We start from the raw sequence: 12,158 nt of genomic DNA on the forward strand, positions 1-12,158 counted from the left end.
AGGTTGCTTCCTCATAACGTTGAAAAAATGATGTTTATAAAAATGAATAATCAATTCCTCAATGAAGTACAGCACTGCCCTCCAGATAGTACAGAGGGACCTGTGGTTGTGGAGTCCAGCGGGGATGAATTGATAATGTGTGATGAGGAGGAAGTACACATTGTAGGGGGAGAGGAATCAGAGGTTGAGGATGAGGACGACATTTTGCCTCAGTAGAGCCTGTTTAGTCTGTACAGGGAGAGATAAATAGCTTTTTTGGTGCGGGGGCCCAAACAAACCAATCATTTCAGCCAAAGTTGTTTGGTAGGCCCTGTTGCTGAAATGATTGGTATGTGTGCATGTCCTATTTCAACAACAGAAGGGTGGGTGTGAGGGCCCAAGGACAATTCCATCTTGGAACTTTTTTTTGTTGCATTATATGACCAATCAACAGTCATTTGCCATGTTCAAAAAGTAAAACCAAATTTAAACAAATTTAAGAAATTAAACCAAAAGTAAAATGCCCTGTCATAATTTAAAACAAGAGGTATTGACGTGCTCTAAAACTACTGTATTGTTGTTTATATTTTATAAACACTACACTTGAAAGCTTGAGTCTTTCAATGAAAAAGTAACTGTCCATTGCACGAATATTTGCAACAGGGACAATTTTAGGGTTAAGAAAGTCAACTAATAACACTTCAACGCTGTCTGTCTTTATAAACACTACACTTGGAAGTTGGAGGATGTATTGTGGCCCCGGCACCAAATTTACTACCGGGGCCACTCCACTGTGCAGTCCATATTTAGGTGTATCAGATATTAAACAACGGTGACAGTTGATGCCCAATTTTTTAATTATATTGTTGGCGCTGTAAAAAATTGTGTTCCGGGCACACCACACTACGCAGTCCATACCCTTTTTTGGTGGAATTCTGACCTTGGAGGGCTTTTTAATTATATTGTGGCCTCGGTACCAAGTGCATTCAGTGTTGTGGGGCAAATTGAAAAATATTCAAAATGCACTGACATTATCAAAAACAAGAGGTTTTCACACTCTGAAACTCCAACATGTATATGATGGAGAGGATGGAGAAGCAGCCGTATGTGCAGTGTAATGCAGACCTGTTGAAGGTTTTCTATATATTTTTTATTGTGGTGCCCAGTGCCCACTACTCTACGCAGTCCAGATACTATTTTTGGGTGTAATTCTGACCTGTTGAAGGTTTTCTATATATTATATTGTGGTGGCCAGTGGCCAGTCCTCTATGCAGTCCAGATACTATTTTTGGGTGTAATGCAGACCTGTTGAAGGTTTTCTATATATTTTTTATAGCAGTGCCCAGTGCCCACTACTCTACGCAGTCCAGATACTACTTTTGGGTGTAATTCAGACCTGTTGAATGTTTTCTATATATTTTATTATCTTGCCCAGTGCCCACTACTCTACGCAGTCCAGATACTATTTTTGGGTGTAATTCTGACCTGTTAAAGGTTTTCTATATATTATATTGTGGTGGCCAGAGGCCAGTCCTCTACGCAGTCCAGATACTATTTTTGGGTGTAATGCAGACCTGTTGAAGGTTTTCTATATATTATATTGTGGTGGCCAGTGGCCAGTCCTCTACGCAATCCAAATACTATTTTTGGGTGTAATGCAGACCTGTTGAAAGTTTTCTATATATTATATTGTGGTGGCCAGTGGCCAGTGGCCAGTCCTCTACGCAGTCCAGATACTATTTTTGGGTGTAATTCAGACCTGTTGAAGGTTTTCTATATATTATATTATCTTGCCCAGTGCCCACTACTCTACGCAGTCCAGATACTATTTTTGGGTGTAATTCTGACCTGTTGAAGGTTTTCTATATATTATATTGTGGTGGCCAGTGGCCAGTCCTCTACGCAGTCCAGATACTATTTTTGGGTGTAATTCAGACCAGTTGATGGGTTTTTAATTGTATTGTGGGGAACACTCCTCTACGCAGTCCAGAAAGATACCTCGTTGCAACGTTTTGTACTAAAAAAAAAAATTATTGTGAGGTGTTAGGTGTTCAGAATAGCCTTTAAATTAGTGGAAATTATTGTTATTGAATGTTATTGAGGTTAATAATAGCGTAGGAGTGAAAATAAGCCCAAAAACTTGATTTTTACACTTTTCAGTTTTTTTTCAAAAAAAAATCAGAATCCAAAACCTTAAATCCGAACCAAAACGTTTCGGCAGGTGTTTTGCAAAACAAATCCGAACCCAAAACATCGAGAAAATCCGGATCCAAAACACAAAACACGAGACCTCAAAAGTCGCCGGTGCACATCCCTAGTTAATTTAGACCTTTTTTCTGTTTCACTGGTCTGTGTGAGGTTAGGCGGCCAGAGAGGTGTATTAATTAACTTGTTTTTTGTGAGTCAGTGGTGGTGGATGAGTACAGATATCTAATTTTAAAAAAATAATAAAAATGTATATTAATATATATTTTTTATAGTTTTAAACAATAAATGAAAATTAATTATTATTAATTAAAAATATATCATTATTTCTTTTTGTAATTATATGTAATAGATAAATGAATTAGATGAATTAGGGATATTATAAGCAGGACCAGTGCTAGGGTCCTCTGCGCCCTAGGCACAATTTCAAAATCCGCCCCCCCCCGGTCCTTCCTTACCTTAAACTTGGCTCCATAACGCTGCTCCTCTCTGCTGGGTCCCATCCCTCATTGACACTGTCGGGCCGTGATGATGATGTCACGCCCGACAGTCAGTGAGGGGAGGGGGTGTGGAGGAGACTGTGCGCCCCATCAGCTGCTGGAGAGGAGGGCAGCGTTGGGGATCCATAGCTGTGCAGCGGCCGTGGAAGGTATGCTTAGCGGTCCCCGCACAGTATTAAAGTATAATACTATCTGCATTTTAATTCTGTGGCGCCCTAGGCAACTGCCTAACGTTGCCTAATGGGATCGCCGGGCCTGATTATAAGAATAAAATAATGAAAAGAAAGTAATAATGATTAACTAAATTAAATACATTAACAAATAATAATAAAAAAAGATATAATAAAATGCATTTTATAATTAATTTAATGAATTAAATGGGACAATATTAATAACAAGCTAAAAGTGTTTTTCAGTACCACAATAGTAAGTGGAAGAGTGAGTGAATATAGTGTTTGAACATATAGTAAAAGAAATGAAATAGTGAAGTGTAATGAGTTTGAAATAAGAATGATTATAATAGGTCAATAATTTTCCGTAAAAGCGATTTTCCCAGAGAAGAAACTATAGACACTGGTGAAACATGTTTCAGAAGTTTCACAATGTATTGTCACTTCAAGGGTTTGTAGAGTAGAGGCTCTGGTTATATCTGTTTCTCCTGACATTTATTAAAATACCCATACTATGAAACTTTTTCATCTCTAGACTTCTTGCTTCATTGATTTGCTTTTCCTAAATTGACAAGACTGTACTTGTCAGCTTCTGATAATGATCACACCTACTCTGTTTTACAGTAACGCTCCTTTGAAAAAATAGTTTCAAACATTGCCATTTTAGTGTCAAAAATGTCTACAGTATTTTATACTGCAAAGAAATGTTTTTCATGTACATCCAGCATGAACTGGCTAATAAGTTCAATTTCAGATATATTACTTGACAAGACACAACTCTCCATGACATATGCAAACGGTCACCTATCCAATTTTTTTATTCAGCTCTATAAGCTCAAAGCTACAGTAATAAACAAAGCTCCTCAGACATAGCAATATATGTTGAAATACCAACAAAATTGTCACAGACTTACCTTCTCCGCCGCTGGTCGGATACCGCACTTCCGGATGCGGCGGTCCCTGTGGAATCCTGACTCCTAGACTTCTGCTGACTCCTGTGTATTGACTCCTGCCTGTTTGACTATTCTTCATCTCCAGTCCTTGTGTACCGATCCGGCTTGCTGACTATGCTTCTGTTCTGGTGACCCGTGTACCGACCCGGCCTGATTGACTCCGAGCTTGCCTTCTGATACGTCTGCATTGCCTTCCTGTGTACCGACCCGGCCCGATGACCACGCTACTCCTGCTCCACTAGGCTGCACTACAACTAAAGGGTGAACCTGAAGACCACGACCTGCGACTCCTGGCAGCAAAGCCCACCCCGCCTTGCGGCGGTTCTTGGTGAACAGATCGTTAGACTCCGCATTTCAGGTAAGTCAGCTATATTAGATTGTAGTATATCCAGAAATCCGTTACAAAAATATACACATATGGAATATTCTGTTTCAACTATTTCAAAATAATAGGGTAATTGCAGCAAATAGAACTAATTTAATGACATTAATACAACAAGTAGTTCAGAATAAGAAATAATTACTTAAATAGTAAAGATATATATGCATCCAATGAGTCAGGATAGCTGTAGATGATAAAATACATGTTGACACGTATGTTAAATGCAAGTACAGTATGTTTGAAAAAGTGAGCTATAGAACAATAAAGAAAAACTTTAGCTAATTTGTTTTTAGTAGAGATTCCTTTATTTCCAACTAGTGATACCATGGGAGTCTTGCACTTCAGACTCCAGGGGGTAAATGTATGAAGCTCTAAATTCTGCAAGTCTCTGGAAATTCGCGCCTTTGCAGGGGAAATATAAAGCGGCTTCCGCAAGTTAGCCTTTCCAAGCCATCGCCGCTTTAATTTTCCTCTGCGATGTCGCCAATTTCCGGCAAATTGCCAAAATCGGAGCTTCATACATTTATCCCCAGGATGTCGTTTAACTGCGGGTGACCACAGGAAAAAATTATTTACTAGTAAAATAAACAATTTTTCTTCTGTTTTTTTAATCAAGTAGTTTTATTTTTTAATCTATTTTTATTTTTTTTGAAAAAGAAACTTTATTATTATTTCTTTAAAATCTGGAACTGCAAGCCCAGTTCCAGTGCACATGCGCAAACTGGCATGCCAAATCATGTATGTGCTATAGCACACTCCACAGGCCTGGTGAGAGGTAAAAGTCCTCTTACCTCTACCAGCCTGTATCGTCGGGGACCTGGGCATTACTCATCTGCCCAGGTGACATTGTTTTGTTAAATCAATTGATAAAAGCAGCGGTAGAAAACCTTGTTATTGGAGAGGTCTTGGTAAATAGACTCCTTAGTGTCCTAACAATTCCAAACACAAGATATGAGTGCAAAGATATTAAACTTCCTATTAGTTTATTATTAATATTATTATTATTATTATTATTATTATCCTTGACTTATAAGGCGCCACAAAGGGTTCGCAGAGCCGTACATTACATATACAGAAAACAGAACCAAAACACAACATGATACAAAAATGTATACAAACACAGGTGACAGGGTAAAGCAAATCAGATTATATCTGGGACAGATAGTGAAAGGGATGGTAGAAATCATCGAGAAGCTTAAGAAAACAGGGAAAACAGGGCTAGCAAAGCAGGCCAAGAGGTACAGAGGGTGAAGGAACAGTAGAAGGAGCACAGAAGGAAAGAGGGCCCTGCTCATGAGAGCTTACATCCTAAAGGGAAGGGGGAGACACAAATAGGGTGGTACTAACTGGAGGAGAGAGCCAGGACAAGGAAGTTAGGAGGAGGACTGATAGACTTGAATAAAGAAATGAGTCTTAAGGGCACGTTTGAAGCCTTTGAGAGTAGTTTACATACTTGTATATAAAATTGTATTTAAACAATACTCGTATTTACAGACATGCTTCGATTTAAAAATTGACAGCAGTTAAATATTACACTGCATACTGCAATCTGTATCTATGGAACACCAACCCTGCACCTGCTCCAGCTCCAGCCCATCCCCATGCAGCAGCATCACATAGAATGTTCCCATATGACACAGCTATATGATCTGTACTCCACAGTGACTTCTGTCATTATTTATATAATGCTGGCATACTCTGCAGTACTTTACAATGGGGGCCACACACAGTAATAAAACAGGACTGGGTATCAACTAGAGATGCTCGGGTTTCTAAAAACCGAGCCCACCCAAACTTAGGGGATCCGAGTAGATTCGCGAGCCGGCTTGGTAGTTTTGATCGTGCTCAGATCTGAATCGAGCCAAAACGCCATTGTTGCATTGTTGGATCTCACGGATTGTGGATTCCATATGTACCTTCCTCCCCAGGAGGTCCAGTGTCATTGCTCACATAATAACAGGGGTAGCAGTGTTCTTGTCTCTTTCCAGTCTCCAGTGCCATTGCTCAGTGTCATTTCTCATCAGGGCTGGAGTAACCCGCGGTCTAACTGGGCTACAGCCCAAAGGCCTCGGCCTTTTGGGGGATCCGCTGGCATTCATTGGGTTGGGGGCGTCCCTGACCCCGGCTCCAACTGTCAGCTCGAGAATGGTAGGTAGCTAACAGCAAATATTATGCTGTTAGCTGCCTGTTGTCATTGCAGTCCTTCCACGGCGCGCAGTAAACTCCTTACTGAGAAGATCTCTTGAGAGTGAGACTATGACTCATAGTCTCACTCTCACAAGATCTCCTCGGTAAGGAGCTTACTGCGCACCGTGGAAGGACCACAGTGACGGAAGGAGGTAAGCGCTCGGGGAAGGGCAGGGGCTCACATGGGGAGTCCTCACAGTACCCTTAGCCCGGAGGACTCCATTCTCTTAATCCAGCCCTGTTGCTCATACAGAAACAAGAGGGATAGCAGGGTTCTTGTCACTTGACGAAAATTCACTGGAAATTACTTGAAATTAATTTTATTGAGGTTAATAATAATGTAGGAACAAAATAAAGCCAAATTATGTGATTTTAGAGAAAAAAATGGGGATTTTAGAAACAAATTAGGGATCTAAAACCAAAACACACAAGGGTTGTTTTGCCAAAACCAAAACACGAAATGAATCCAGATCCAAAACCAAAAGCAAAACTAAAACACGGGGGTCAGTGAACATCTCCAGTATAAACAGACAGACAAAGCAGTAATAGGCCCTGCTTGCAAGCTTATACTCTTCTAATATCCTTTTATTTAATAGTAGAGGGAACATTAACTCGTATAAATTGGACAGTGTTTCCAAAATTATATCCATACATATCATTTGTATAAACCAATAACATATGTTTTACAGATGAATGAAGTACATTTGGTTATGTAGAAAAGCACTATAGAACAAAGGTTATTTTCTGTTTTTCTTGTGTTTATTAAAACAGAAAAAAAAAACATAGCTTTAATGCAGGAAGAAACATATTCCAGGAAAGGCCCACATATAACTCCCATTGACCAGAAGAATTACATAAGAATCATTTGCTATCCAAGCATTGGCACAAGTCCATTAACATTTTACAGCTGTTGTGATTTCTCAACTTGTTAGCGAATGCTTTTTCTGTTTCGTTCTCAAGAACAGGAAGTTGCATTGACGTTACATATGTGGGCTTCATTTCTTTTCCCACTGTAGTTATATCCTTACATGAGTAAAGCTATGAGTATTCTGGGTTATCCTTTGCCATTCCTGAAGAATGTTGAATGCTTCACCTTCCTACAAGTGACGTTGTTAAGTCCTGTGTCCTTTTAAGGACTTCTCTTCTGTTGCACCCTCGAAGTATCCAGTGTTAAGAATCAGATAAACCATACTATTTCCTATTAACCTGTAATTTGTAAAATATATGTGTCTGTGTGTTTGCTTGACCTTTTATTTTGTCTTATTCTCTCTCCTAGTTATATAATTATTGGTTGGTTTAAACCAGAAGGGCTGCATGATTTTTGCTGTAAATGTCATTGAGATCAAAAATAAAAAAATAACTATAGCAAATGTTTTTTATCAATATAGGAATATTTTTCTGAAGCATTATTATATTAACAGCGTTAATAAAGCACAAAGATTTTAAGCAGTACAATAAGGTAAGAAGATCATGTTACAAACTGCTCTTTAAATGATCTCGCATAATTTCTCCCATTAACACTGTAAATTTTGGACAGATTTTGTTGGTGGAAATAAAATCAAGCGTACTACCGAATCTAAGAGATATTTTATTCTTTTATTTTTAGGTACGGCAAAGTGAATATTCTACCATTGCAAATATCACTTTGTCAACAGGGAGCCAATGTATTTAATCAATCTGGTTATTTCTTATTTAACCACAGAAGCAGTATGGTAGTGCTACTCTATTCTTATTAATAAATATGAATAGTACTAAGATTCTCTCTGCAGAATAACATGTACATGTTTTACTGAACATTTGTAGAAAAATAAAGTGAAAATAAACCTCATATCTAAAGAGGATACATATTGCCTGTAATCAGGGGTGGGCAGTGCGTCGGGACATCTGCCCCTGGTACATTTTCCAACCAGGTGTTTTTGAATAAAAGTTTCTTCCTAATTGGTTATAAGAGGATTTCACATTACATAGATTAATAGCATAATTGCTAATGCATCTATATCTAGAGAAACATTAGGGTTTCGGAATGAATAAAGATCATTAGAATGTTCTCTGTATTCTATAGAAATTCCTAGGATGTTCCCTCATAGTAAATCGGTCCCAGAAATGTTATCTGTGTTTTATAGAGGTTATGCTTAATGCTCTTTGTATTGTATAGATGTCACTAGAATGTTCTCTCTATTGTAAGTTGGTCACTAGAATGCTCTATGTATTGTACATTGGTTACTAGTATGTTTCCTTTTTTGTTTTATATAACCTTTGTTCTTTATGTGGTAATAAAATTGGGGTTTACTTTACACTACACCCATTATTCCCTCTGGTATTTCTTCTGCACATAGAGAAAAATGTTCTTAGCATCACAACATTATGACATTTTGAAAACATATCTTTGCTCTATGGGTGTAAATTGGACACACGTTTTTCTAGCTCTGCAGAGTTCAGAGGTTCTACATTAAGACACATTCTCTGCAAGATTCATCTTAGTGTGAGCACAGTACTAGCCAGGGTTTTGCTTTTAGGAGGCACATGCAAATATATTGTGTGGGGTGCTTTATTTAAGGGCAAACGCTTATTAGGCCCATTAAATAATACATCTGTAGAATAGCAATCATTTTTTAGGCAAATTCATATTTTGTAAAGAAATTAAAACAAAAAAATAATATAATGCATTTACACACAACAAATGACGAGAGAATACACCTATGCAGAAACTATGAAAAGCTGAAGAGGCAAAGACTGTTCCTTGTCATTTTGTTATCCAGACTGTATATCTGTATATATGCATTATTCATCGCTTTTGAAAATGTTCTATTCAGAAGAAAAGATGGCTGGGCAATGCCAAACTTCCACCAAGCATAGGTTTGGTGCTTGTGGTCGGGAGGCTGCACCACACAAACTGGTAACTATCCGCTGCAGCAGAGCACTGCATTTGGGAGGACATCACAGACCAGGGGGTAAATGTATCAAGCTGAGAGTTTTTCGGCGGGTTTGAAAAGTGGAGATGTTGTCTATAGCAACCAATCAGATTCTAGCTGTCATTTTGTAGAATGTACTAAATAAATGATAGCTGGAATCTGATTGGCGTTTTTTAAACCAGCCCGAAAACACTCAGCTTGATACATTTACCCCCAGGTCAATGCTGTGGTCCCTATTCGGAATTCTGTGACTGAGGTCTAGAAACAGTAAGTGAACGCACATCTTTTTCAATTGTATTGCACTCAGAATACCTTATTTCAATATTGTCAAACACACAAATGTTGTGCAAGGCGTGGGAATACCAAACCCAAAATCTTTTCAAAATATAACAATTTAAGTGTTTGCAAGATTACATTGCAACCTGTTTTAAGTTGAAAAAAAAAGGTTTGACTGTGTAGCAGTCTTTGACTATTGTGTGACCTTTAGGTCTCCGAAATTTACTTTTATGGGCCTGATTCATCAAGGCACATATTCTTAATGCAACCCGCATTCAGTATTATACGCATGTATTTAGATGTATTGTACACCCGATCACAAGATACGTGTGGTTTTGAAAAGGGGGACTGGTCTGTTCTGCTCTACTACACAAGGCACTGCAGGATATGTCCACGTGGATCTATGTGGATTATAAATTTGCGAAAAAACGAAAAAGGAAAATATAAAAATGATTGAATTAATGTCACCTGGTAATAATAAAGGCATTAAAGATAAAACAGTTTAAAAAAAAAAGTATTTTAAAAAAATAAATAAATAAAACCCTGTGAAATACATTTATTAGAAAGTTGTTAACGTTTACTAAATATAAAATACATTTTTACAGTTGCTTGTGATTGCAAACACATGTTATACAAAAGTATGTTTGCTGCTGTAAAAAAATCCTGTAAAGAAGAAAAAAACCCGAAAAAAACCCTTACCTTTTGCGGTCAGGTCAGGTGACGATCCGGCTCACTCCCTGGTCCTCTCTTCCGTGATGCGCTCGCAGTGAATGTCGGGCATGATGACATCATCACACTAGACATTCACTGCGAGCAGAGCATGGAGGAGCACAGCGAAGAGGATTCAACTTATCGCGATTTAAAGGTAAGTTAAGAGGGGGATTTAAAAAAAAAAAAAAAAAAAAAAAAGGACTTTACTTTTATAGTTGAAATTGTATGGATCGTTTAAGTTGGGTATATATATATATCCTTTTTTTTTTTTTTACTTATATATTTATATATAGGGGCCCCGGTGCACTACTGTTGTTAAGGTGGCCCTGCATATAGTACGGTTCTGGGCATGTGTAGAACGATTTTACACAAAATAAGGCACTTATCAGAATTTGTGTTCCTTAATGAATCAGACTCATTATGTTTATCGACTGAAAGGCTAGTAGATACCTAGGACAAATGCTAAAGAATGTAGCTGAAGGTACAGTAACATGATTTATATGTTTGGTATAAACACAGGTCTACTCTGAAATCGGCCAAACAATAAAAACTGGGCAAAAAAAATGGACCATTTTAAAAATACACAAAACTATGTACAAAGGTATTGTATTAGAGTTATTGAGAATTATTTACATGCATCTACCACACTGTGATAAATATAGTGTTTCTCAAATGGTAACAATACATGATTTCAACATGCCAGAGCAAAACCCTGCTGTGGGTATATCTAATATATAATTTCTCAGTGTGACTGATACTTGTCTTTTTACTGTCATTTAACTGTGCTCTACAATCCCTCAATACAGTCAGTCTTTAGTCATGTCTATCATTGTTCATAAGCATTCTGCGTTATCAAGTCATTTCAGCCCACAGAGAGTTGGGATTTCTTGCCACAAAAAGACTGCTTTTCATTAATTTGTACGAATTAGCTAGACTAGTGGAAACTGATCCAAAATGTGTCAATTAACTGAAAATAAATGGAAAAAAAACATCTGGGGTTATGTTTAAATTAGTGTTCAAATATTTTTCAGAACTATATATCAAGATTAAGCTGCATACATGTAAATACAGAGCAAACAACATTTTCATATCTATGCTTCACAGAGTGCTTTCTCTATTTTTTTTAATAGTGGCCACTAAATTCTGCTTAAATTCAAGATGATGACACAGTTGAGTCTAATTCTTGAGTCACTAACCTTTGCCTTTGAGGACGTGCATTCGTCATGCATAGAAACACAGCAAGGAATGTCTGAATAATACAGTTATATTTGTAGAGCTGGGTATAGACAGAAATCTTTTTCATAGCATAGGCCACTATTAACGTGCATTATTCTCCTACTTGATAAACAGTAAGTCAGGAGACACATGTACAGGGAATTACAGATAACTGCTGGCTCTGCTCTTTTAATTACTTTGGGGAAAGGTAGCCCAAGGGTAGTTTGTAAAGGTGATTAACATATTTATGAATTGAGTTAAATTAAGAATAAAAAGGAGCTGTAAGTGTGGTAAGTGGTCCAGCCACATGAAATGATAGAAATACAATTAGCTCTCTGATCTGTGACTGGAACACGTGGGCGTTTGATGAGAAGGAAGCTGATTTACATTGAGTTACCAGGAAAAAATGCAAATGATGCTTTTATTCCAGATACAATGCTTTACAAAAGCTATGATCAAAACCTGTATTTTATGAGTATGTAATTTATTCTATGTTGCTGATAAAAAAATCATTTATGTAAGAATTTTGGCACATGTATGCATGTCTATACTATGCACACTCTATAAAAAGTTAATTATTTAAACATGATAAATTTGTACATAGAGTTAAATATTTTATTATCATAAATAAAAGCTTCAAGTGAGTAATTTCCAAACCAAACTCTGAT

The sequence above is a fragment of the Mixophyes fleayi genome, chromosome 2 (assembly GCF_038048845.1).
Source record: "Mixophyes fleayi isolate aMixFle1 chromosome 2, aMixFle1.hap1, whole genome shotgun sequence".
NCBI lineage: Eukaryota > Metazoa > Chordata > Amphibia > Anura > Limnodynastidae > Mixophyes > Mixophyes fleayi.